Here is a 25,468-nt window from a genome sequence, read left to right on the forward strand (position 1 = left end):
AGCCCTCTTAAGGACAAAAGGATGGGCATGTCTACATAGGGCCAGTGGCGCAACGGATAACGCGTCTGACTACGGATCAGAAGATTGTAGGTTCGACTCCTATCTGGCTCGGAAGAGTTGTAGGTCCCTGTTTCATTATATTCCTATTTACCTCAGACTTGTTGTAGGTTCAATATTCTCCAGGAGGACTCATCCAGCAGATGTTCTACGGTAGAGCTGCAGTAATAGGACCACGGCTAGTTAAACGTTTCCCATTTGCTGCTGGACTCTATGTGATGGCCGTCACGTGGTGTGCTGCTTTTGTATTTCAACATGGGTCCCTGATTCTCTTAACTACAAAAAAAGCTTGTTGACAAAAGTGTGTGTGCAAGGGTCTGTGGACGCAGGGAGGTGTGTGCAACTGAATGCTTACCCATTTACATGTGTGAGAGGGACAAACCAGCTCCTTGTGGGCTGCAGGCTTACAACTGGTAGCCCCAGTAGCCAGGCAGAAGCACAGCTAAGGAGAGAGAGGAAGTTGGTCCATTATTAAAGCAGAACCATGAGCATCTTGCCCTGCTACCTTTTTCCCCTCTCAGCCCCTCTCGGCCACGATCGGCCAAGACCTCTCTATTAGGGTGGAGGGTGAACATTTCTTGGAGCTCAGAAACTGAGGGATGTAGACCCAATATGTCTTCCAAGCGCCTAGAGACCTGGTGCCCAATCTGGCATGGTGTTTTTCAGCTTAACCGACCAATCTGGTTGCAAGGCAGATTTTAACAGTACTGCTGAAAGGGACTCCCAGACATCCCTGAGGCCATCATTTGCATAGGCCCTGCCCTTCTCTTTGTCCTGCTTCCCACAAAGCAACTCATCACTGGTAGCAGTATAGATTTAGGGGTGGTGAAGAATAATGACAGGGAGGCTGAAAAAGAGAAAGAAAAGTCCCAGAAGTCCTGCAGGCTTCCTTGCTAAATGCAGCAGGACATAGAGCGCACCTTTTTTACTGCAAGGCAAATACATTAAAAATGTTGAGGAGAGACTAATTGAAAAATACATATTACATGACACAGGACTGGAACCTGCTTTATTATTTTAATTAGTCCTGAAAACAAAAAAGATTTCTCTCCTAAAAACTGTTTAAAATATGGAACGCTTCACGAATTTGCGTGTCATCCTTGTGCAGGGGCCATGCTAATCTTCTCTGTATCGTTCCAATTTTAGTATATGTGCTGCCAAAGCAAGCACACTTTATTGATGAACTGACAATGTTTATAAACTCTCTAAATCTACAGTCTCTAGACATAGGGTGGCCTGGCAGAGATGCTCAGATGGCCAGTAAGCATTCAAATCTGAACCAATGGGCAAAAATGTCTGAAGAGTAGCAATCTATTATTCTTCTCTGCATTTGTGGTCCAAGACTTCACACACCGTAAGTATGTAGATTATGTCAGGGTTGCAAAGGCTCATGGTTTGGGCTACAGACAAGGAGCATTGTGACATCACGCTGCCTGTGGAACAGTGATATTAAAGGTGAAACAGCTGCACAGTAGGTTAGGTGAAGTGCTCTGAGAGTGGAAAGGCAGCATGCCTGGGTCCCCGGACAAGGTGAGCCTACGACAAGGTGTCTGAATTTTAACCTGTATTGTAATATTAAACCCCTTTTTGTTGTATCCGCCTAATTACTAAGGAGTTCACAAGCTCAGCCCCACACAGACCGGGAACTGATTATGTTAATGCAGACTATTTAAGAAACTGAGCCTGATCTAAAAGATTTCCTTGGATCTAGGACCATTTCGCCTAGATTTTAGGTCCTTCCTTCTCCTAAAGTCCTTTGTACAACTTAGGAAACCCTCACAGAACAGACTTTCAGCAGGTCAGATGGGTTTCCTTGTGCCTTCACACACACACACACACACTTTCTAGCCCTCTTAAGGACAAAAGGATGGGTATGTCTACATAGGGCCAGTGGCGCAATGGATAACGCGTCTGATCATGGATCAGAAGATTGTAGGTTTGACTCCTATCTGGCTCGTAAGAGTTGTAGGTCCCTGTTTCATTATATTCCTGTGGAATTCTTATTTACCTCAGACTTGTTGTAGGTTCAATATTCTCCAGGAGGACTCATCCAGCAGATGTTCCACGGTAGAGCTGCAGTAATAGGACCACGGCTAGTTAAACGTTTCCCATTTGCTGCTGGACTCTATGTGATGGCCGTCACGTGGTGTGCTGCTTTTGTATTTCAACATGGGTCCCTGATTCTCTTAACTACAAAAAAAGCTTGTTGACAAAAGTGTGTGTGCAAGGGTCTGTGGACGCAGGCAGGTGTGTGCAATCGAATGCTTACCCATTTACATGTGTGAGAGGGACAAACCAGCTCCTTGTGGGCTGCAGGCCTACAACTGGTAGCCCCAGTAGCCAGGCAGAAGCACAGCTAAGGAGAGAGAGGAAGTTGGTCCATTATTAAAGCAGAACCATGAGCATCTTGCCCTGCTACCTTTTTCCCCTCTCAGCCACGATCGGCCACGATCGGCCAAGACCTCTCTATTAGGGTGGAGGGTGAACATTTCTTGGAGCTCAGAAACTGAGGGATGTAGACCCAATATGTCTTCCAAGCGCCTAGAGACCTGGTGCCCAATCTGGCATGGTGTTTTTCAGCTTAACCGACCAATCTGGTTGCAAGGCAGATTTTAACAGTACTGCTGAAAGGGACTCCCAGACATTCCTGAGGCCATCATTTGCATAGGCCCTGCCCTTCTCTTTGTCCTGCTTCCCACAAAGCAACTCATCACTGGTAGCAGTATAGATTTAGGGGTGGTGAAGAATAATGACAGGGAGGCTGAAAAAGAGAAAGAAAAGTCCCAGAAGTCCTGCAGGCTTCCTTGCTAAATGCAGCTGGACATAGAGCGCACCTTTTTTACTGCAAGGCAAATACATTAAAAATGTTGAGGAGAGACTAATTGAAAAATACATATTACATGACACAGGACTGGAACCTGCTTTATTATTTTAATTAGTCCTGAAAACAAAAAAGATTTCTCTCCTAAAAACTGTTTAAAATATGGAACGCTTCACGAATTTGCGTGTCATCCTTGCGCAGGGGCCATGCTAATCTTCTCTGTATCGTTCCAATTTTAGTATATGTGCTGCCAAAGCAAGCACACTTTATTGATGAACTGACAATGTTTATAAACTCTCTAAATCTACAGTCTCTAGACATAGGGTGGCCTGGCAGAGATGCTCAGATGGCCAGTAAGCATTCAAATCTGAACCAATGGGCAAAAATGTCTGAAGAGTAGCAATCTATTATTCTTCTCTGCATTTGTGGTCCAAGACTTCACACACCGTAAGTATGTAGATTATGTCAGGGTTGCAAAGGCTCATTGTTTGGGCTACAGACAAGGAGCATTGTGACATCACGCTGCCTGTGGAAGAGTGATATTAAAGGTGAAACAGCTGCACAGTAGGTTAGGTGAAGTGCTCTGAGAGTGGAAAGGCAGCATGCCTGGGTCCCCGGACAAGGTGAGCCTACGACAAGGTGTCTGAATTTTAACCTGTATTGTAATATTAAACCCCTTTTTGTTGTATCCGCCTAATTACTAAGGAGTTCACAAGCTCAGCCCCACACAGACCGGGAACTGATTATGTTAATGCAGACTATTTAAGAAACTGAGCCTGATCTAAAAGATTTCCTTGAATCTAGGACCATTTCGCCTAGATTTTAGGTCCTTCCTTCTCCTAAAGTCCTTTGTACAACTTAGGAAACCCTCACAGAACAGACTTTCAGCAGGTCAGATGGGTTTCCTTGTGCCTTCACACACACACACACACACTTTCTAGCCCTCTTAAGGACAAAAGGATGGGTATGTCTACATAGGGCCAGTGGCGCAATGGATAACGCGTCTGACCATGGATCAGAAGATTGTAGGTTCGACTCCTATCTGGCTCGTAAGAGTTGTAGGTCCCTGTTTCATTATATTCCTGTGGAATTCTTATTTACCTCAGACTTGTTGTAGGTTCAATATTCTCCAGGAGGACTCATCCAGCAGATGTTCCACGGTAGAGCTGCAGTAATAGGACCACGGCTAGTTAAACGTTTCCCATTTGCTGCTGGACTCTATGTGATGGCCGTCACGTGGTGTGCTGCTTTTGTATTTCAACATGGGTCCCTGATTCTCTTAACTACAAAAAAAGCTTGTTGACAAAAGTGTGTGTGCAAGGGTCTGTGGACGCAGGCAGGTGTGTGCAATCGAATGCTTACCCATTTACATGTGTGAGAGGGACAAACCAGCTCCTTGTGGGCTGCAGGCCTACAACTGGTAGCCCCAGTAGCCAGGCAGAAGCACAGCTAAGGAGAGAGAGGAAGTTGGTCCATTATTAAAGCAGAACCATGAGCATCTTGCCCTGCTACCTTTTTCCCCTCTCAGCCACGATCGGCCACGATCGGCCAAGACCTCTCTATTAGGGTGGAGGGTGAACATTTCTTGGAGCTCAGAAACTGAGGGATGTAGACCCAATATGTCTTCCAAGCGCCTAGAGACCTGGTGCCCAATCTGGCATGGTGTTTTTCAGCTTAACCGACCAATCTGGTTGCAAGGCAGATTTTAACAGTACTGCTGAAAGGGACTCCCAGACATTCCTGAGGCCATCATTTGCATAGGCCCTGCCCTTCTCTTTGTCCTGCTTCCCACAAAGCAACTCATCACTGGTAGCAGTATAGATTTAGGGGTGGTGAAGAATAATGACAGGGAGGCTGAAAAAGAGAAAGAAAAGTCCCAGAAGTCCTGCAGGCTTCCTTGCTAAATGCAGCTGGACATAGAGCGCACCTTTTTTACTGCAAGGCAAATACATTAAAAATGTTGAGGAGAGACTAATTGAAAAATACATATTACATGACACAGGACTGGAACCTGCTTTATTATTTTAATTAGTCCTGAAAACAAAAAAGATTTCTCTCCTAAAAACTGTTTAAAATATGGAACGCTTCACGAATTTGCGTGTCATCCTTGCGCAGGGGCCATGCTAATCTTCTCTGTATCGTTCCAATTTTAGTATATGTGCTGCCAAAGCAAGCACACTTTATTGATGAACTGACAATGTTTATAAACTCTCTAAATCTACAGTCTCTAGACATAGGGTGGCCTGGCAGAGATGCTCAGATGGCCAGTAAGCATTCAAATCTGAACCAATGGGCAAAAATGTCTGAAGAGTAGCAATCTATTATTCTTCTCTGCATTTGTGGTCCAAGACTTCACACACCGTAAGTATGTAGATTATGTCAGGGTTGCAAAGGATCATGGTTTGGGCTACAGACAAGGAGCATTGTGACATCACGCTGCCTGTGGAACAGTGATATTAAAGGTGAAACAGCCGCACAGTAGGTTAGGTAAAGTGCTCTGAGAGTGGAAAGGCAGCATGCCTGGGTCCCCGGACAAGGTGAGCCTACGACAAGGTGTCTGAATTTTAACCTGTATTGTAATATTAAACCCCTTTTTGTTGTATCCGCCTAATTACTAAGGAGTTCACAAGCTCAGCCCCACAAAGACCGGGAACTGATTATGTTAATGCAGACTATTTAAGAAACTGAGCCTGATCTAAAAGATTTCCTTGGATCTAGGACCATTTCGCCTAGATTTTAGGTCCTTCCTTCTCCTAAAGTCCTTTGTACAACTTAGGAAACCCTCACAGAACAGACTTTCAGGAGGTCAGATGGGTTTCCTTGTGCCTTCACACACACACACACACACTTTCTAGCCCTCTTAAGGACAAAAGGATGGGCATGTCTACATAGGGCCAGTGGCGCAACGGATAACGCGTCTGACTACGGATCAGAAGATTGTAGGTTCGACTCCTATCTGGCTCGGAAGAGTTGTAGGTCCCTGTTTCATTATATTCCTATTTACCTCAGACTTGTTGTAGGTTCAATATTCTCCAGGAGGACTCATCCAGCAGATGTTCTACGGTAGAGCTGCAGTAATAGGACCACGGCTAGTTAAACGTTTCCCATTTGCTGCTGGACTCTATGTGATGGCCGTCACGTGGTGTGCTGCTTTTGTATTTCAACATGGGTCCCTGATTCTCTTAACTACAAAAAAAGCTTGTTGACAAAAGTGTGTGTGCAAGGGTCTGTGGACGCAGGGAGGTGTGTGCAACTGAATGCTTACCCATTTACATGTGTGAGAGGGACAAACCAGCTCCTTGTGGGCTGCAGGCTTACAACTGGTAGCCCCAGTAGCCAGGCAGAAGCACAGCTAAGGAGAGAGAGGAAGTTGGTCCATTATTAAAGCAGAACCATGAGCATCTTGCCCTGCTACCTTTTTCCCCTCTCAGCCCCTCTCGGCCACGATCGGCCAAGACCTCTCTATTAGGGTGGAGGGTGAACATTTCTTGGAGCTCAGAAACTGAGGGATGTAGACCCAATATGTCTTCCAAGCGCCTAGAGACCTGGTGCCCAATCTGGCATGGTGTTTTTCAGCTTAACCGACCAATCTGGTTGCAAGGCAGATTTTAACAGTACTGCTGAAAGGGACTCCCAGACATCCCTGAGGCCATCATTTGCATAGGCCCTGCCCTTCTCTTTGTCCTGCTTCCCACAAAGCAACTCATCACTGGTAGCAGTATAGATTTAGGGGTGGTGAAGAATAATGACAGGGAGGCTGAAAAAGAGAAAGAAAAGTCCCAGAAGTCCTGCAGGCTTCCTTGCTAAATGCAGCAGGACATAGAGCGCACCTTTTTTACTGCAAGGCAAATACATTAAAAATGTTGAGGAGAGACTAATTGAAAAATACATATTACATGACACAGGACTGGAACCTGCTTTATTATTTTAATTAGTCCTGAAAACAAAAAAGATTTCTCTCCTAAAAACTGTTTAAAATATGGAACGCTTCACGAATTTGCGTGTCATCCTTGTGCAGGGGCCATGCTAATCTTCTCTGTATCGTTCCAATTTTAGTATATGTGCTGCCAAAGCAAGCACACTTTATTGATGAACTGACAATGTTTATAAACTCTCTAAATCTACAGTCTCTAGACATAGGGTGGCCTGGCAGAGATGCTCAGATGGCCAGTAAGCATTCAAATCTGAACCAATGGGCAAAAATGTCTGAAGAGTAGCAATCTATTATTCTTCTCTGCATTTGTGGTCCAAGACTTCACACACCGTAAGTATGTAGATTATGTCAGGGTTGCAAAGGCTCATGGTTTGGGCTACAGACAAGGAGCATTGTGACATCACGCTGCCTGTGGAACAGTGATATTAAAGGTGAAACAGCTGCACAGTAGGTTAGGTGAAGTGCTCTGAGAGTGGAAAGGCAGCATGCCTGGGTCCCCGGACAAGGTGAGCCTACGACAAGGTGTCTGAATTTTAACCTGTATTGTAATATTAAACCCCTTTTTGTTGTATCCGCCTAATTACTAAGGAGTTCACAAGCTCAGCCCCACACAGACCGGGAACTGATTATGTTAATGCAGACTATTTAAGAAACTGAGCCTGATCTAAAAGATTTCCTTGGATCTAGGACCATTTCGCCTAGATTTTAGGTCCTTCCTTCTCCTAAAGTCCTTTGTACAACTTAGGAAACCCTCACAGAACAGACTTTCAGCAGGTCAGATGGGTTTCCTTGTGCCTTCACACACACACACACACACTTTCTAGCCCTCTTAAGGACAAAAGGATGGGTATGTCTACATAGGGCCAGTGGCGCAATGGATAACGCGTCTGATCATGGATCAGAAGATTGTAGGTTTGACTCCTATCTGGCTCGTAAGAGTTGTAGGTCCCTGTTTCATTATATTCCTGTGGAATTCTTATTTACCTCAGACTTGTTGTAGGTTCAATATTCTCCAGGAGGACTCATCCAGCAGATGTTCCACGGTAGAGCTGCAGTAATAGGACCACGGCTAGTTAAACGTTTCCCATTTGCTGCTGGACTCTATGTGATGGCCGTCACGTGGTGTGCTGCTTTTGTATTTCAACATGGGTCCCTGATTCTCTTAACTACAAAAAAAGCTTGTTGACAAAAGTGTGTGTGCAAGGGTCTGTGGACGCAGGCAGGTGTGTGCAATCGAATGCTTACCCATTTACATGTGTGAGAGGGACAAACCAGCTCCTTGTGGGCTGCAGGCCTACAACTGGTAGCCCCAGTAGCCAGGCAGAAGCACAGCTAAGGAGAGAGAGGAAGTTGGTCCATTATTAAAGCAGAACCATGAGCATCTTGCCCTGCTACCTTTTTCCCCTCTCAGCCACGATCGGCCACGATCGGCCAAGACCTCTCTATTAGGGTGGAGGGTGAACATTTCTTGGAGCTCAGAAACTGAGGGATGTAGACCCAATATGTCTTCCAAGCGCCTAGAGACCTGGTGCCCAATCTGGCATGGTGTTTTTCAGCTTAACCGACCAATCTGGTTGCAAGGCAGATTTTAACAGTACTGCTGAAAGGGACTCCCAGACATTCCTGAGGCCATCATTTGCATAGGCCCTGCCCTTCTCTTTGTCCTGCTTCCCACAAAGCAACTCATCACTGGTAGCAGTATAGATTTAGGGGTGGTGAAGAATAATGACAAGGAGGCTGAAAAAGAGAAAGAAAAGTCCCAGAAGTCCTGCAGGCTTCCTTGCTAAATGCAGCTGGACATAGAGCGCACCTTTTTTACTGCAAGGCAAATACATTAAAAATGTTGAGGAGAGACTAATTGAAAAATACATATTACATGACACAGGACTGGAACCTGCTTTATTATTTTAATTAGTCCTGAAAACAAAAAAGATTTCTCTCCTAAAAACTGTTTAAAATATGGAACGCTTCACGAATTTGCGTGTCATCCTTGCGCAGGGGCCATGCTAATCTTCTCTGTATCGTTCCAATTTTAGTATATGTGCTGCCAAAGCAAGCACACTTTATTGATGAACTGACAATGTTTATAAACTCTCTAAATCTACAGTCTCTAGACATAGGGTGGCCTGGCAGAGATGCTCAGATGGCCAGTAAGCATTCAAATCTGAACCAATGGGCAAAAATGTCTGAAGAGTAGCAATCTATTATTCTTCTCTGCATTTGTGGTCCAAGACTTCACACACCGTAAGTATGTAGATTATGTCAGGGTTGCAAAGGCTCATTGTTTGGGCTACAGACAAGGAGCATTGTGACATCACGCTGCCTGTGGAAGAGTGATATTAAAGGTGAAACAGCTGCACAGTAGGTTAGGTGAAGTGCTCTGAGAGTGGAAAGGCAGCATGCCTGGGTCCCCGGACAAGGTGAGCCTACGACAAGGTGTCTGAATTTTAACCTGTATTGTAATATTAAACCCCTTTTTGTTGTATCCGCCTAATTACTAAGGAGTTCACAAGCTCAGCCCCACACAGACCGGGAACTGATTATGTTAATGCAGACTATTTAAGAAACTGAGCCTGATCTAAAAGATTTCCTTGAATCTAGGACCATTTCGCCTAGATTTTAGGTCCTTCCTTCTCCTAAAGTCCTTTGTACAACTTAGGAAACCCTCACAGAACAGACTTTCAGCAGGTCAGATGGGTTTCCTTGTGCCTTCACACACACACACACACACTTTCTAGCCCTCTTAAGGACAAAAGGATGGGTATGTCTACATAGGGCCAGTGGCGCAATGGATAACGCGTCTGACCATGGATCAGAAGATTGTAGGTTCGACTCCTATCTGGCTCGTAAGAGTTGTAGGTCCCTGTTTCATTATATTCCTGTGGAATTCTTATTTACCTCAGACTTGTTGTAGGTTCAATATTCTCCAGGAGGACTCATCCAGCAGATGTTCCACGGTAGAGCTGCAGTAATAGGACCACGGCTAGTTAAACGTTTCCCATTTGCTGCTGGACTCTATGTGATGGCCGTCACGTGGTGTGCTGCTTTTGTATTTCAACATGGGTCCCTGATTCTCTTAACTACAAAAAAAGCTTGTTGACAAAAGTGTGTGTGCAAGGGTCTGTGGACGCAGGCAGGTGTGTGCAATCGAATGCTTACCCATTTACATGTGTGAGAGGGACAAACCAGCTCCTTGTGGGCTGCAGGCCTACAACTGGTAGCCCCAGTAGCCAGGCAGAAGCACAGCTAAGGAGAGAGAGGAAGTTGGTCCATTATTAAAGCAGAACCATGAGCATCTTGCCCTGCTACCTTTTTCCCCTCTCAGCCACGATCGGCCACGATCGGCCAAGACCTCTCTATTAGGGTGGAGGGTGAACATTTCTTGGAGCTCAGAAACTGAGGGATGTAGACCCAATATGTCTTCCAAGCGCCTAGAGACCTGGTGCCCAATCTGGCATGGTGTTTTTCAGCTTAACCGACCAATCTGGTTGCAAGGCAGATTTTAACAGTACTGCTGAAAGGGACTCCCAGACATTCCTGAGGCCATCATTTGCATAGGCCCTGCCCTTCTCTTTGTCCTGCTTCCCACAAAGCAACTCATCACTGGTAGCAGTATAGATTTAGGGGTGGTGAAGAATAATGACAGGGAGGCTGAAAAAGAGAAAGAAAAGTCCCAGAAGTCCTGCAGGCTTCCTTGCTAAATGCAGCTGGACATAGAGCGCACCTTTTTTACTGCAAGGCAAATACATTAAAAATGTTGAGGAGAGACTAATTGAAAAATACATATTACATGACACAGGACTGGAACCTGCTTTATTATTTTAATTAGTCCTGAAAACAAAAAAGATTTCTCTCCTAAAAACTGTTTAAAATATGGAACGCTTCACGAATTTGCGTGTCATCCTTGCGCAGGGGCCATGCTAATCTTCTCTGTATCGTTCCAATTTTAGTATATGTGCTGCCAAAGCAAGCACACTTTATTGATGAACTGACAATGTTTATAAACTCTCTAAATCTACAGTCTCTAGACATAGGGTGGCCTGGCAGAGATGCTCAGATGGCCAGTAAGCATTCAAATCTGAACCAATGGGCAAAAATGTCTGAAGAGTAGCAATCTATTATTCTTCTCTGCATTTGTGGTCCAAGACTTCACACACCGTAAGTATGTAGATTATGTCAGGGTTGCAAAGGATCATGGTTTGGGCTACAGACAAGGAGCATTGTGACATCACGCTGCCTGTGGAACAGTGATATTAAAGGTGAAACAGCCGCACAGTAGGTTAGGTAAAGTGCTCTGAGAGTGGAAAGGCAGCATGCCTGGGTCCCCGGACAAGGTGAGCCTACGACAAGGTGTCTGAATTTTAACCTGTATTGTAATATTAAACCCCTTTTTGTTGTATCCGCCTAATTACTAAGGAGTTCACAAGCTCAGCCCCACAAAGACCGGGAACTGATTATGTTAATGCAGACTATTTAAGAAACTGAGCCTGATCTAAAAGATTTCCTTGGATCTAGGACCATTTCGCCTAGATTTTAGGTCCTTCCTTCTCCTAAAGTCCTTTGTACAACTTAGGAAACCCTCACAGAACAGACTTTCAGGAGGTCAGATGGGTTTCCTTGTGCCTTCACACACACACACACACACTTTCTAGCCCTCTTAAGGACAAAAGGATGGGCATGTCTACATAGGGCCAGTGGCGCAACGGATAACGTGTCTGACTACGGATCAGAAGATTGTAGGTTCGACTCCTATCTGGCTCGGAAGAGTTGTAGGTCCCTGTTTCATTATATTCCTATTTACCTCAGACTTGTTGTAGGTTCAATATTCTCCAGGAGGACTCATCCAGCAGATGTTCTACGGTAGAGCTGCAGTAATAGGACCACGGCTAGTTAAACGTTTCCCATTTGCTGCTGGACTCTATGTGATGGCCGTCACGTGGTGTGCTGCTTTTGTATTTCAACATGGGTCCCTGATTCTCTTAACTACAAAAAAAGCTTGTTGACAAAAGTGTGTGTGCAAGGGTCTGTGGACGCAGGGAGGTGTGTGCAACTGAATGCTTACCCATTTACATGTGTGAGAGGGACAAACCAGCTCCTTGTGGGCTGCAGGCTTACAACTGGTAGCCCCAGTAGCCAGGCAGAAGCACAGCTAAGGAGAGAGAGGAAGTTGGTCCATTATTAAAGCAGAACCATGAGCATCTTGCCCTGCTACCTTTTTCCCCTCTCAGCCCCTCTCGGCCACGATCGGCCAAGACCTCTCTATTAGGGTGGAGGGTGAACATTTCTTGGAGCTCAGAAACTGAGGGATGTAGACCCAATATGTCTTCCAAGCGCCTAGAGACCTGGTGCCCAATCTGGCATGGTGTTTTTCAGCTTAACCGACCAATCTGGTTGCAAGGCAGATTTTAACAGTACTGCTGAAAGGGACTCCCAGACATCCCTGAGGCCATCATTTGCATAGGCCCTGCCCTTCTCTTTGTCCTGCTTCCCACAAAGCAACTCATCACTGGTAGCAGTATAGATTTAGGGGTGGTGAAGAATAATGACAGGGAGGCTGAAAAAGAGAAAGAAAAGTCCCAGAAGTCCTGCAGGCTTCCTTGCTAAATGCAGCAGGACATAGAGCGCACCTTTTTTACTGCAAGGCAAATACATTAAAAATGTTGAGGAGAGACTAATTGAAAAATACATATTACATGACACAGGACTGGAACCTGCTTTATTATTTTAATTAGTCCTGAAAACAAAAAAGATTTCTCTCCTAAAAACTGTTTAAAATATGGAACGCTTCACGAATTTGCGTGTCATCCTTGTGCAGGGGCCATGCTAATCTTCTCTGTATCGTTCCAATTTTAGTATATGTGCTGCCAAAGCAAGCACACTTTATTGATGAACTGACAATGTTTATAAACTCTCTAAATCTACAGTCTCTAGACATAGGGTGGCCTGGCAGAGATGCTCAGATGGCCAGTAAGCATTCAAATCTGAACCAATGGGCAAAAATGTCTGAAGAGTAGCAATCTATTATTCTTCTCTGCATTTGTGGTCCAAGACTTCACACACCGTAAGTATGTAGATTATGTCAGGGTTGCAAAGGCTCATGGTTTGGGCTACAGACAAGGAGCATTGTGACATCACGCTGCCTGTGGAACAGTGATATTAAAGGTGAAACAGCTGCACAGTAGGTTAGGTGAAGTGCTCTGAGAGTGGAAAGGCAGCATGCCTGGGTCCCCGGACAAGGTGAGCCTACGACAAGGTGTCTGAATTTTAACCTGTATTGTAATATTAAACCCCTTTTTGTTGTATCCGCCTAATTACTAAGGAGTTCACAAGCTCAGCCCCACACAGACCGGGAACTGATTATGTTAATGCAGACTATTTAAGAAACTGAGCCTGATCTAAAAGATTTCCTTGGATCTAGGACCATTTCGCCTAGATTTTAGGTCCTTCCTTCTCCCAAAGTCCTTTGTACAACTTAGGAAACCCTCACAGAACAGACTTTCAGCAGGTCAGATGGGTTTCCTTGTGCCTTCACACACACACACACACACTTTCTAGCCCTCTTAAGGACAAAAGGATGGGTATGTCTACATAGGGCCAGTGGCGCAATGGATAACGCGTCTGATCATGGATCAGAAGATTGTAGGTTTGACTCCTATCTGGCTCGTAAGAGTTGTAGGTCCCTGTTTCATTATATTCCTGTGGAATTCTTATTTACCTCAGACTTGTTGTAGGTTCAATATTCTCCAGGAGGACTCATCCAGCAGATGTTCCACGGTAGAGCTGCAGTAATAGGACCACGGCTAGTTAAACGTTTCCCATTTGCTGCTGGACTCTATGTGATGGCCGTCACGTGGTGTGCTGCTTTTGTATTTCAACATGGGTCCCTGATTCTCTTAACTACAAAAAAAGCTTGTTGACAAAAGTGTGTGTGCAAGGGTCTGTGGACGCAGGCAGGTGTGTGCAATCGAATGCTTACCCATTTACATGTGTGAGAGGGACAAACCAGCTCCTTGTGGGCTGCAGGCCTACAACTGGTAGCCCCAGTAGCCAGGCAGAAGCACAGCTAAGGAGAGAGAGGAAGTTGGTCCATTATTAAAGCAGAACCATGAGCATCTTGCCCTGCTACCTTTTTCCCCTCTCAGCCACGATCGGCCACGATCGGCCAAGACCTCTCTATTAGGGTGGAGGGTGAACATTTCTTGGAGCTCAGAAACTGAGGGATGTAGACCCAATATGTCTTCCAAGCGCCTAGAGACCTGGTGCCCAATCTGGCATGGTGTTTTTCAGCTTAACCGACCAATCTGGTTGCAAGGCAGATTTTAACAGTACTGCTGAAAGGGACTCCCAGACATTCCTGAGGCCATCATTTGCATAGGCCCTGCCCTTCTCTTTGTCCTGCTTCCCACAAAGCAACTCATCACTGGTAGCAGTATAGATTTAGGGGTGGTGAAGAATAATGACAGGGAGGCTGAAAAAGAGAAAGAAAAGTCCCAGAAGTCCTGCAGGCTTCCTTGCTAAATGCAGCTGGACATAGAGCGCACCTTTTTTACTGCAAGGCAAATACATTAAAAATGTTGAGGAGAGACTAATTGAAAAATACATATTACATGACACAGGACTGGAACCTGCTTTATTATTTTAATTAGTCCTGAAAACAAAAAAGATTTCTCTCCTAAAAACTGTTTAAAATATGGAACGCTTCACGAATTTGCGTGTCATCCTTGCGCAGGGGCCATGCTAATCTTCTCTGTATCGTTCCAATTTTAGTATATGTGCTGCCAAAGCAAGCACACTTTATTGATGAACTGACAATGTTTATAAACTCTCTAAATCTACAGTCTCTAGACATAGGGTGGCCTGGCAGAGATGCTCAGATGGCCAGTAAGCATTCAAATCTGAACCAATGGGCAAAAATGTCTGAAGAGTAGCAATCTATTATTCTTCTCTGCATTTGTGGTCCAAGACTTCACACACCGTAAGTATGTAGATTATGTCAGGGTTGCAAAGGCTCATTGTTTGGGCTACAGACAAGGAGCATTGTGACATCACGCTGCCTGTGGAAGAGTGATATTAAAGGTGAAACAGCTGCACAGTAGGTTAGGTGAAGTGCTCTGAGAGTGGAAAGGCAGCATGCCTGGGTCCCCGGACAAGGTGAGCCTACGACAAGGTGTCTGAATTTTAACCTGTATTGTAATATTAAACCCCTTTTTGTTGTATCCGCCTAATTACTAAGGAGTTCACAAGCTCAGCCCCACACAGACCGGGAACTGATTATGTTAATGCAGACTATTTAAGAAACTGAGCCTGATCTAAAAGATTTCCTTGGATCTAGGACCATTTCGCCTAGATTTTAGGTCCTTCCTTCTCCTAAAGTCCTTTGTACAACTTAGGAAACCCTCACAGAACAGACTTTCAGCAGGTCAGATGGGTTTCCTTGTGCCTTCACACACACACACACACACTTTCTAGCCCTCTTAAGGACAAAAGGATGGGTATGTCTACATAGGGCCAGTGGCGCAATGGATAACGCGTCTGACCATGGATCAGAAGATTGTAGGTTCGACTCCTATCTGGCTCGTAAGAGTTGTAGGTCCCTGTTTCATTATATTCCTGTGGAATTCTTATTTACCTCAGACTTGTTGTAGGTTCAATATTCTCCAGGAGGACTCATCCAGCAGATGTTCCACGGTAGAGCTGCAGTAATAGGACCACGGCTAGTTAAACGTTTCCCATTTGCTGCTGGACTCTATGTGATGGCCGTCACGTGGTGTGCTGCTTTTGCATTTCAACATGGGTCCCTGATTCTCTTAACTACAAAAAAAGCTTGTTGACAAAAGTGTGTGTGCAAGGGTCTGTGGACGCAGGCAGGTGTGTGCAATCGAATGCTTACCCATTTACATGTGTGAGAGGGACAAACCAGCTCCTTGTGGGCTGCAGGCCTACAACTGGTAGCCCCAGTAGCCAGGCAGAAGCACAGCTAAGGAGAGAGAGGAAGTTGGTCCATTATTAAAGCAGAACCATGAGCATCTTGCCCTGCTACCTTTTTCCCCTCTCAGCCACGATCGGCCACGATCGGCCAAGACCTCTCTATTAGGGTGGAGGGTGAACATTTCTTGGAGCTCAGAAACTGAGGGATGTAGACCCAATATGTCTTCCAAGCGCCTAGAGACCTGGTGCCCAATCTGGCATGGTGTTTTTCAGCTTAACCGACCAATCTGGTTGCAAGGCAGATTTTAACAGTACTGCTGAAAGGGACTCCCAGACATTCCTGAGGCCATCATTTGCATAGGCCCTGCCCTTCTCTTTGTCCTGCTTCCCACAAAGCAACTCATCACTGGTAGCAGTATAGATTTAGGGGTGGTGAAGAATAATGACAGGGAGGCTGAAAAAGAGAAAGAAAAGTCCCAGAAGTCCTGCAGGCTTCCTTGCTAAATGCAGCTGGACATAGAGCGTACCTTTTTTACTGCAAGGCAAATACATAAAAAATGTTGAGGAGACACTAATTGAAAAATACATATTACATGACACAGGACTGGAACCTGCTTTATTATTTTAATTAGTCCTGAAAACAAAAAAGATTTCTCTCCTAAAAACTGTTTAAAATATGGAACGCTTCACGAATTTGCGTGTCATCCTTGCGCAGGGGCCATGCTAATCTTCTCTGTATCGTTCCAATTTTAGTATATGTGCTGCCAAAGCAAGCACACTTTATTGATGAACTGACAATGTTTATAAACTCTCTAAATCTACAGTCTCTAGACATAGGGTGGCCTGGCAGAGATGCTCAGATGGCCAGTAAGCATTCAAATCTGAACCAATGGGCAAAAATGTCTGAAGAGTAGCAATCTATTATTCTTCTCTGCATTTGTGGTCCAAGACTTCACACACCGTAAGTATGTAGATTATGTCAGGGTTGCAAAGGCTCATTGTTTGGGCTACAGACAAGGAGCATTGTGACATCACGCTGCCTGTGGAAGAGTGATATTAAAGGTGAAACAGCTGCACAGTAGGTTAGGTGAAGTGCTCTGAGAGTGGAAAGGCAGCATGCCTGGGTCCCCGGACAAGGTGAGCCTACGACAAGGTGTCTGAATTTTAACCTGTATTGTAATATTAAACCCCTTTTTGTTGTATCCGCCTAATTACTAAGGAGTTCACAAGCTCAGCCCCACACAGACCGGGAACTGATTATGTTAATGCAGACTATTTAAGAAACTGAGCCTGATCTAAAAGATTTCCTTGGATCTAGGACCATTTCGCCTAGATTTTAGGTCCTTCCTTCTCCTAAAGTCCTTTGTACAACTTAGGAAACCCTCACAGAACAGACTTTCAGCAGGTCAGATGGGTTTCCTTGTGCCTTCACACACACACACACACACTTTCTAGCCCTCTTAAGGACAAAAGGATGGGTATGTCTACATAGGGCCAGTGGCGCAATGGATAACGCGTCTGACCATGGATCAGAAGATTGTAGGTTCGACTCCTATCTGGCTCGTAAGAGTTGTAGGTCCCTGTTTCATTATATTCCTGTGGAATTCTTATTTACCTCAGACTTGTTGTAGGTTCAATATTCTCCAGGAGGACTCATCCAGCAGATGTTCCACGGTAGAGCTGCAGTAATAGGACCACGGCTAGTTAAACGTTTCCCATTTGCTGCTGGACTCTATGTGATGGCCGTCACGTGGTGTGCTGCTTTTGTATTTCAACATGGGTCCCTGATTCTCTTAACTACAAAAAAAGCTTGTTGACAAAAGTGTGTGTGCAAGGGTCTGTGGACGCAGGCAGGTGTGTGCAATCGAATGCTTACCCATTTACATGTGTGAGAGGGACAAACCAGCTCCTTGTGGGCTGCAGGCCTACAACTGGTAGCCCCAGTAGCCAGGCAGAAGCACAGCTAAGGAGAGAGAGGAAGTTGGTCCATTATTAAAGCAGAACCATGAGCATCTTGCCCTGCTACCTTTTTCCCCTCTCAGCCACGATCGGCCACGATCGGCCAAGACCTCTCTATTAGGGTGGAGGGTGAACATTTCTTGGAGCTCAGAAACTGAGGGATGTAGACCCAATATGTCTTCCAAGCGCCTAGAGACCTGGTGCCCAATCTGGCATGGTGTTTTTCAGCTTAACCGACCAATCTGGTTGCAAGGCAGATTTTAACAGTACTGCTGAAAGGGACTCCCAGACATTCCTGAGGCCATCATTTGCATAGGCCCTGCCCTTCTCTTTGTCCTGCTTCCCACAAAGCAACTCATCACTGGTAGCAGTATAGATTTAGGGGTGGTGAAGAATAATGACAGGGAGGCTGAAAAAGAGAAAGAAAAGTCCCAGAAGTCCTGCAGGCTTCCTTGCTAAATGCAGCTGGACATAGAGCGCACCTTTTTTACTGCAAGGCAAATACATTAAAAATGTTGAGGAGAGACTAATTGAAAAATACATATTACATGACACAGGACTGGAACCTGCTTTATTATTTTAATTAGTCCTGAAAACAAAAAAGATTTCTCTCCTAAAAACTGTTTAAAATATGGAACGCTTCACGAATTTGCGTGTCATCCTTGCGCAGGGGCCATGCTAATCTTCTCTGTATCGTTCCAATTTTAGTATATGTGCTGCCAAAGCAAGCACACTTTATTGATGAACTGACAATGTTTATAAACTCTCTAAATCTACAGTCTCTAGACATAGGGTGGCCTGGCAGAGATGCTCAGATGGCCAGTAAGCATTCAAATCTGAACCAATGGGCAAAAATGTCTGAAGAGTAGCAATCTATTATTCTTCTCTGCATTTGTGGTCCAAGACTTCACACACCGTAAGTATGTAGATTATGTCAGGGTTGCAAAGGCTCATGGTTTGGGCTACAGACAAGGAGCATTGTGACATCACGCTGCCTGTGGAACAGTGATATTAAAGGTGAAACAGCCGCACAGTAGGTTAGGTAAAGTGCTCTGAGAGTGGAAAGGCAGCATGCCTGGGTCCCCGGACAAGGTGAGCCTACGACAAGGTGTCTGAATTTTAACCTGTATTGTAATATTAAACCCCTTTTTGTTGTATCCGCCTAATTACTAAGGAGTTCACAAGCTCAGCCCCACAAAGACCGGGAACTGATTATGTTAATGCAGACTATTTAAGAAACTGAGCCTGATCTAAAAGATTTCCTTGGATCTAGGACCATTTCGCCTAGATTTTAGGTCCTTCCTTCTCCTAAAGTCCTTTGTACAACTTAGGAAACCCTCACAGAACAGACTTTCAGGAGGTCAGATGGGTTTCCTTGTGCCTTCACACACACACAAACACACTTTCTAGCCCTCTTAAGGACAAAAGGATGGGCATGTCTACATAGGGCCAGTGGCGCAACGGATAACGCGTCTGACTACAGATCAGAAGATTGTAGGTTCGACTCCTATCTGGCTCGGAAGAGTTGTAGGTCCCTGTTTCATTATATTCCTATTTACCTCAGACTTGTTGTAGGTTCAATATTCTCCAGGAGGACTCATCCAGCAGATGTTCTACGGTAGAGCTGCAGTAATAGGACCACGGCTAGTTAAACGTTTCCCATTTGCTGCTGGACTCTATGTGATGGCCGTCACGTGGTGTGCTGCTTTTGTATTTCAACATGGGTCCCTGATTCTCTTAACTACAAAAAAAGCTTGTTGACAAAAGTGTGTGTGCAAGGGTCTGTGGACGCAGGGAGGTGTGTGCAACTGAATGCTTACCCATTTACATGTGTGAGAGGGACAAACCAGCTCCTTGTGGGCTGCAGGCTTACAACTGGTAGCCCCAGTAGCCAGGCAGAAGCACAGCTAAGGAGAGAGAGGAAGTTGGTCCATTATTAAAGCAGAACCATGAGCATCTTGCCCTGCTACCTTTTTCCCCTCTCAGCCCCTCTCGGCCACGATCGGCCAAGACCTCTCTATTAGGGTGGAGGGTGAACATTTCTTGGAGCTCAGAAACTGAGGGATGTAGACCCAATATGTCTTCCAAGCGCCTAGAGACCTGGTGCCCAATCTGGCATGGTGTTTTTCAGCTTAACCGACCAATCTGGTTGCAAGGCAGATTTTAACAGTACTGCTGAAAGGGACTCCCAGACATCCCTGAGGCCATCATTTGCATAGGCCCTGCCCTTCTCTTTGTCCTGCTTCCCACAAAGCAACTCATCACTGGTAGCAGTATAGATTTAGGGGTGGTGAAGAATAATGACAGGGAGGCTGAAAAAGAGAAAGAAAAGTCCCAGAAGTCCTGCAGGCTTCCTTGCTAAATGCAGCAGGACATAGAGCGCACCTTTTTTACTGCAAGGCAAATACATTAAAAATGTTGAGGAGAGACTAATTGAAAAATACATATTACATGACACAGGACTGGAACCTGCTTTATTATTTTAATTAGTCCTGAAAACAAAAAAGATTTCTCTCCTAAAAACTGTTTAAAATATGGAACGCTTCACGAATTTGCGTGTCATCCTTGTGCAGGGGCCATGCTAATCTTCTCTGTATCGTTCCAATTTTAGTATATGTGCTGCCAAAGCAAGCACACTTTATTGATGAACTGACAATGTTTATAAACTCTCTAAATCTACAGTCTCTAGACATAGGGTGGCCTGGCAGAGATGCTCAGATGGCCAGTAAGCATTCAAATCTGAACCAATGGGCAAAAATGTCTGAAGAGTAGCAATCTATTATTCTTCTCTGCATTTGTGGTCCAAGACTTCACACACCGTAAGTATGTAGATTATGTCAGGGTTGCAAAGGCTCATGGTTTGGGCTACAGACAAGGAGCATTGTGACATCACGCTGCCTGTGGAACAGTGATATTAAAGGTGAAACAGCTGCACAGTAGGTTAGGTGAAGTGCTCTGAGAGTGGAAAGGCAGCATGCCTGGGTCCCCGGACAAGGTGAGCCTACGACAAGGTGTCTGAATTTTAACCTGTATTGTAATATTAAACCCCTTTTTGTTGTATCCGCCTAATTACTAAGGAGTTCACAAGCTCAGCCCCACACAGACCGGGAACTGATTATGTTAATGCAGACTATTTAAGAAACTGAGCCTGATCTAAAAGATTTCCTTGGATCTAGGACCATTTCGCCTAGATTTTAGGTCCTTCCTTCTCCTAAAGTCCTTTGTACAACTTAGGAAACCCTCACAGAACAGACTTTCAGCAGGTCAGATGGGTTTCCTTGTGCCTTCACACACACACACACACACTTTCTAGCCCTCTTAAGGACAAAAGGATGGGTATGTCTACATAGGGCCAGTGGCGCAATGGATAACGCGTCTGATCATGGATCAGAAGATTGTAGGTTTGACTCCTATCTGGCTCGTAAGAGTTGTAGGTCCCTGTTTCATTATATTCCTGTGGAATTCTTATTTACCTCAGACTTGTTGTAGGTTCAATATTCTCCAGGAGGACTCATCCAGCAGATGTTCCACGGTAGAGCTGCAGTAATAGGACCACGGCTAGTTAAACGTTTCCCATTTGCTGCTGGACTCTATGTGATGGCCGTCACGTGGTGTGCTGCTTTTGTATTTCAACATGGGTCCCTGATTCTCTTAACTACAAAAAAAGCTTGTTGACAAAAGTGTGTGTGCAAGGGTCTGTGGACGCAGGCAGGTGTGTGCAATCGAATGCTTACCCATTTACATGTGTGAGAGGGACAAACCAGCTCCTTGTGGGCTGCAGGCCTACAACTGGTAGCCCCAGTAGCCAGGCAGAAGCACAGCTAAGGAGAGAGAGGAAGTTGGTCCATTATTAAAGCAGAACCATGAGCATCTTGCCCTGCTACCTTTTTCCCCTCTCAGCCACGATCGGCCACGATCGGCCAAGACCTCTCTATTAGGGTGGAGGGTGAACATTTCTTGGAGCTCAGAAACTGAGGGATGTAGACCCAATATGTCTTCCAAGCGCCTAGAGACCTGGTGCCCAATCTGGCATGGTGTTTTTCAGCTTAACCGACCAATCTGGTTGCAAGGCAGATTTTAACAGTACTGCTGAAAGGGACTCCCAGACATTCCTGAGGCCATCATTTGCATAGGCCCTGCCCTTCTCTTTGTCCTGCTTCCCACAAAGCAACTCATCACTGGTAGCAGTATAGATTTAGGGGTGGTGAAGAATAATGACAGGGAGGCTGAAAAAGAGAAAGAAAAGTCCCAGAAGTCCTGCAGGCTTCCTTGCTAAATGCAGCTGGACATAGAGCGCACCTTTTTTACTGCAAGGCAAATACATTAAAAATGTTGAGGAGAGACTAATTGAAAAATACATATTACATGACACAGGACTGGAACCTGCTTTATTATTTTAATTAGTCCTGAAAACAAAAAAGATTTCTCTCCTAAAAACTGTTTAAAATATGGAACGCTTCACGAATTTGCGTGTCATCCTTGCGCAGGGGCCATGCTAATCTTCTCTGTATCGTTCCAATTTTAGTATATGTGCTGCCAAAGCAAGCACACTTTATTGATGAACTGACAATGTTTATAAACTCTCTAAATCTACAGTCTCTAGACATAGGGTGGCCTGGCAGAGATGCTCAGATGGCCAGTAAGCATTCAAATCTGAACCAATGGGCAAAAATGTCTGAAGAGTAGCAATCTATTATTCTTCTCTGCATTTGTGGTCCAAGACTTCACACACCGTAAGTATGTAGATTATGTCAGGGTTGCAAAGGCTCATTGTTTGGGCTACAGACAAGGAGCATTGTGACATCACGCTGCCTGTGGAAGAGTGATATTAAAGGTGAAACAGCTGCACAGTAGGTTAGGTGAAGTGCTCTGAGAGTGGAAAGGCAGCATGCCTGGGTCCCCGGACAAGGTGAGCCTACGACAAGGTGTCTGAATTTTAACCTGTATTGTAATATTAAACCCCTTTTTGTTGTATCCGCCTAATTACTAAGGAGTTCACAAGCTCAGCCCCACACAGACCGGGAACTGATTATGTTAATGCAGACTATTTAAGAAACTGAGCCTGATCTAAAAGATTTCCTTGGATCTAGGACCATTTCGCCTAGATTTTAGGTCCTTCCTTCTCCTAAAGTCCTTTGTACAACTTAGGAAACCCTCACAGAACAGACTTTCAGCAGGTCAGATGGGTTTCCTTGTGCCTTCACACACACACACACACACTTTCTAGCCCTCTTAAGGACAAAAGGATGGGTATGTCTACATAGGGCCAGTGGCGCAATGGATAACGCGTCTGACCATGGATCAGAAGATTGTAGGTTCGACTCCTATCTGGCTCGTAAGAGTTGTAGGTCCCTGTTTCATTATATTCCTGTGGAATTCTTATTTACCTCAGACTTGTTGTAGGTTCAATATTCTCCAGGAGGACTCATCCAGCAGATGTTCCACGGTAGAGCTGCAGTAATAGGACCACGGCTAGTTAAACGTTTCCCATTTGCTGCTGGACTCTATGTGATGGCCGTCACGTGGTGTGCTGCTTTTGTATTTCAACATGGGTCCCTGATTCTCTTAACTACAAAAAAAGCTTGTTGACAAAAGTGTGTGTGCAAGGGTCTGTGGACGCAGGCAGGTGTGTGCAATCGAATGCTTACCCATTTACATGTGTGAGAGGGACAAACCAGCTCCTTGTGGGCTGCAGGCCTACAACTGGTAGCCCCAGTAGCCAGGCAGAAGCACAGCTAAGGAGAGAGAGGAAGTTGGTCCATTATTAAAGCAGAACCATGAGCATCTTGCCCTGCTACCTTTTTCCCCTCTCAGCCACGATCGGCCACGATCGGCCAAGACCTCTCTATTAGGGTGGAGGGTGAACATTTCTTGGAGCTCAGAAACTGAGGGATGTAGACCCAATATGTCTTCCAAGCGCCTAGAGACCTGGTGCCCAATCTGGCATGGTGTTTTTCAGCTTAACCGACCAATCTGGTTGCAAGGCAGATTTTAACAGTACTGCTGAAAGGGACTCCCAGACATTCCTGAGGCCATCATGTGCATAGGCCCTGCCCTTCTCTTTGTCCTGCTTCCCACAAAGCAACTCATCACTGGTAGCAGTATAGATTTAGGGGTGGTGAAGAATAATGACAGGGAGGCTGAAAAAGAGAAAGAAAAGTCCCAGAAGTCCTGCAGGCTTCCTTGCTAAATGCAGCTGGACATAGAGCGTACCTTTTTTACTGCAAGGCAAATACATAAAAAATGTTGAGGAGACACTAATTGAAAAATACATATTACATGACACAGGACTGGAACCTGCTTTATTATTTTAATTAGTCCTGAAAACAAAAAAGATTTCTCTCCTAAAAACTGTTTAAAATATGGAACGCTTCACAAATTTGCGTGTCATCCTTGCGCAGGGGCCATGCTAATCTTCTCTGTATCGTTCCAATTTTAGTATATGTGCTGCCAAAGCAAGCACACTTTATTGATGAACTGACAATGTTTATAAACTCTCTAAATCTACAGACTCTAGACATAGGGTGGCCTGGCAGAGATGCTCAGATGGCCAGTAAGCATTCAAATCTGAACCAATGGGCAAAAATGTCTGAAGAGTAGCAATCTATTATTCTTCTCTGCATTTGTGGTCCAAGACTTCACACACCGTAAGTATGTAGATTATGTCAGGGTTGCAAAGGCTCATGGTTTGGGCTACAGACAAGGAGCATTGTGACATCACGCTGCCTGTGGAACAGTGATATTAAAGGTGAAACAGCAGCACAGTAGGTTAGGTGAAGTGCTCTGAGAGTGGAAAGGCAGCATGCCTGGGTCCCCGGACAAGGTGAGCCTACGACAAGGTGTCTGAATTTTAACCTGTATTGTAATATTAAACCCCTTTTTGTTGTATCCGCCTAATTACTAAGGAGTTCACAAGCTCAGCCCCACAAAGACCGGGAACTGATTATGTTAATGCAGACTATTTAAGAAACTGAGCCTGATCTAAAAGATTTCCTTGGATCTAGGACCATTTCGCCTAGATTTTAGGTCCTTCCTTCTCCTAAAGTCCTTTGTACAACTTAGGAAACCCTCACAGAACAGACTTTCAGGAGGTCAGATGGGTTTCCTTGTGCCTTCACACACACACACACACACTTTCTAGCCCTCTTAAGGACAAAAGGATGGGCATGTCTACATAGGGCCAGTGGCGCAACGGATAACGCGTCTGACTACGGTTCAGAAGATTGTAGGTTCGACTCCTATCTGGCTCGGAAGAGTTGTAGGTCCCTGTTTCATTATATTCCTATTTACCTCAGACTTGTTGTAGGTTCAATATTCTCCAGGAGGACTCATCCAGCAGATGTTCTACGGTAGAGCTGCAGTAATAGGACCACGGCTAGTTAAACGTTTCCCATTTGCTGCTGGACTCTATGTGATGGCCGTCACGTGGTGTGCTGCTTTTGTATTTCAACATGGGTCCCTGATTCTCTTAACTACAAAAAAAGCTTGTTGACAAAAGTGTGTGTGCAAGGGTCTGTGGACGCAGGGAGGTGTGTGCAACTGAATGCTTACCCATTTACATGTGTGAGAGGGACAAACCAGCTCCTTGTGGGCTGCAGGCTTACAACTGGTAGCCCCAGTAGCCAGGCAGAAGCACAGCTAAGGAGAGAGAGGAAGTTGGTCCATTATTAAAGCAGAACCATGAGCATCTTGCCCTGCTACCTTTTTCCCCTCTCAGCCCCTCTCGGCCACGATCGGCCAAGACCTCTCTATTAGGGTGGAGGGTGAAC

General features: G+C 45.1%; 23 non-coding genes across 23 annotated transcripts; 10 read left to right on the forward strand and 13 right to left on the reverse strand.

The window, feature by feature from the left end:
• The first annotated feature begins 38 nt into the window (after positions 1-38).
• TRNAR-ACG (transfer RNA arginine (anticodon ACG)) lies at positions 39-111 on the forward strand. The gene has a single exon. It is a non-coding gene; the product is annotated as a tRNA-Arg (tRNA).
• A 1,009-nt stretch (positions 112-1,120) lies between these two features.
• On the reverse strand, positions 1,121-1,227 carry LOC144765023 (U6 spliceosomal RNA). Its single transcript, XR_013597041.1, has one exon. It is a non-coding gene; the product is annotated as a U6 spliceosomal RNA (small nuclear RNA).
• Positions 1,228-3,034: 1,807 nt separating this feature from the next.
• LOC144765085 (U6 spliceosomal RNA) lies at positions 3,035-3,141 on the reverse strand. Its single transcript, XR_013597100.1, has one exon. It is a non-coding gene; the product is annotated as a U6 spliceosomal RNA (small nuclear RNA).
• Positions 3,142-3,855: 714 nt separating this feature from the next.
• Positions 3,856-3,928, forward strand: TRNAH-AUG (transfer RNA histidin (anticodon AUG)). The gene has a single exon. It is a non-coding gene; the product is annotated as a tRNA-His (tRNA).
• Positions 3,929-4,948: 1,020 nt separating this feature from the next.
• LOC144765086 (U6 spliceosomal RNA) lies at positions 4,949-5,055 on the reverse strand. Its single transcript, XR_013597101.1, has one exon. It is a non-coding gene; the product is annotated as a U6 spliceosomal RNA (small nuclear RNA).
• Positions 5,056-5,769: 714 nt separating this feature from the next.
• On the forward strand, positions 5,770-5,842 carry TRNAR-ACG (transfer RNA arginine (anticodon ACG)). The gene has a single exon. It is a non-coding gene; the product is annotated as a tRNA-Arg (tRNA).
• A 1,009-nt stretch (positions 5,843-6,851) lies between these two features.
• LOC144765024 (U6 spliceosomal RNA) lies at positions 6,852-6,958 on the reverse strand. Its single transcript, XR_013597042.1, has one exon. It is a non-coding gene; the product is annotated as a U6 spliceosomal RNA (small nuclear RNA).
• A 1,807-nt stretch (positions 6,959-8,765) lies between these two features.
• On the reverse strand, positions 8,766-8,872 carry LOC144765087 (U6 spliceosomal RNA). Its single transcript, XR_013597102.1, has one exon. It is a non-coding gene; the product is annotated as a U6 spliceosomal RNA (small nuclear RNA).
• A 714-nt stretch (positions 8,873-9,586) lies between these two features.
• TRNAH-AUG (transfer RNA histidin (anticodon AUG)) lies at positions 9,587-9,659 on the forward strand. The gene has a single exon. It is a non-coding gene; the product is annotated as a tRNA-His (tRNA).
• A 1,020-nt stretch (positions 9,660-10,679) lies between these two features.
• Positions 10,680-10,786, reverse strand: LOC144765088 (U6 spliceosomal RNA). The gene has a single exon (XR_013597103.1). It is a non-coding gene; the product is annotated as a U6 spliceosomal RNA (small nuclear RNA).
• Positions 10,787-11,500: 714 nt separating this feature from the next.
• On the forward strand, positions 11,501-11,573 carry TRNAR-ACG (transfer RNA arginine (anticodon ACG)). The gene has a single exon. It is a non-coding gene; the product is annotated as a tRNA-Arg (tRNA).
• Positions 11,574-12,582: 1,009 nt separating this feature from the next.
• Positions 12,583-12,689, reverse strand: LOC144765025 (U6 spliceosomal RNA). The gene has a single exon (XR_013597043.1). It is a non-coding gene; the product is annotated as a U6 spliceosomal RNA (small nuclear RNA).
• A 1,807-nt stretch (positions 12,690-14,496) lies between these two features.
• On the reverse strand, positions 14,497-14,603 carry LOC144765091 (U6 spliceosomal RNA). The gene has a single exon (XR_013597105.1). It is a non-coding gene; the product is annotated as a U6 spliceosomal RNA (small nuclear RNA).
• Positions 14,604-15,317: 714 nt separating this feature from the next.
• On the forward strand, positions 15,318-15,390 carry TRNAH-AUG (transfer RNA histidin (anticodon AUG)). Its single transcript has one exon. It is a non-coding gene; the product is annotated as a tRNA-His (tRNA).
• Positions 15,391-16,410: 1,020 nt separating this feature from the next.
• LOC144765092 (U6 spliceosomal RNA) lies at positions 16,411-16,517 on the reverse strand. The gene has a single exon (XR_013597106.1). It is a non-coding gene; the product is annotated as a U6 spliceosomal RNA (small nuclear RNA).
• Positions 16,518-17,231: 714 nt separating this feature from the next.
• On the forward strand, positions 17,232-17,304 carry TRNAH-AUG (transfer RNA histidin (anticodon AUG)). Its single transcript has one exon. It is a non-coding gene; the product is annotated as a tRNA-His (tRNA).
• A 1,020-nt stretch (positions 17,305-18,324) lies between these two features.
• LOC144765093 (U6 spliceosomal RNA) lies at positions 18,325-18,431 on the reverse strand. The gene has a single exon (XR_013597107.1). It is a non-coding gene; the product is annotated as a U6 spliceosomal RNA (small nuclear RNA).
• A 714-nt stretch (positions 18,432-19,145) lies between these two features.
• TRNAC-ACA (transfer RNA cysteine (anticodon ACA)) lies at positions 19,146-19,218 on the forward strand. Its single transcript has one exon. It is a non-coding gene; the product is annotated as a tRNA-Cys (tRNA).
• Positions 19,219-20,227: 1,009 nt separating this feature from the next.
• On the reverse strand, positions 20,228-20,334 carry LOC144765027 (U6 spliceosomal RNA). Its single transcript, XR_013597044.1, has one exon. It is a non-coding gene; the product is annotated as a U6 spliceosomal RNA (small nuclear RNA).
• A 1,807-nt stretch (positions 20,335-22,141) lies between these two features.
• Positions 22,142-22,248, reverse strand: LOC144765094 (U6 spliceosomal RNA). Its single transcript, XR_013597108.1, has one exon. It is a non-coding gene; the product is annotated as a U6 spliceosomal RNA (small nuclear RNA).
• A 714-nt stretch (positions 22,249-22,962) lies between these two features.
• Positions 22,963-23,035, forward strand: TRNAH-AUG (transfer RNA histidin (anticodon AUG)). Its single transcript has one exon. It is a non-coding gene; the product is annotated as a tRNA-His (tRNA).
• A 1,020-nt stretch (positions 23,036-24,055) lies between these two features.
• LOC144765108 (U6 spliceosomal RNA) lies at positions 24,056-24,162 on the reverse strand. The gene has a single exon (XR_013597121.1). It is a non-coding gene; the product is annotated as a U6 spliceosomal RNA (small nuclear RNA).
• Positions 24,163-24,876: 714 nt separating this feature from the next.
• On the forward strand, positions 24,877-24,949 carry TRNAR-ACG (transfer RNA arginine (anticodon ACG)). The gene has a single exon. It is a non-coding gene; the product is annotated as a tRNA-Arg (tRNA).
• The last annotated feature ends 519 nt before the right edge of the window (positions 24,950-25,468 follow it).

Source organism: Lissotriton helveticus, chromosome 6 (assembly GCF_964261635.1).
Source record: "Lissotriton helveticus chromosome 6, aLisHel1.1, whole genome shotgun sequence".
Lineage (NCBI taxonomy): Eukaryota > Metazoa > Chordata > Amphibia > Caudata > Salamandridae > Lissotriton > Lissotriton helveticus.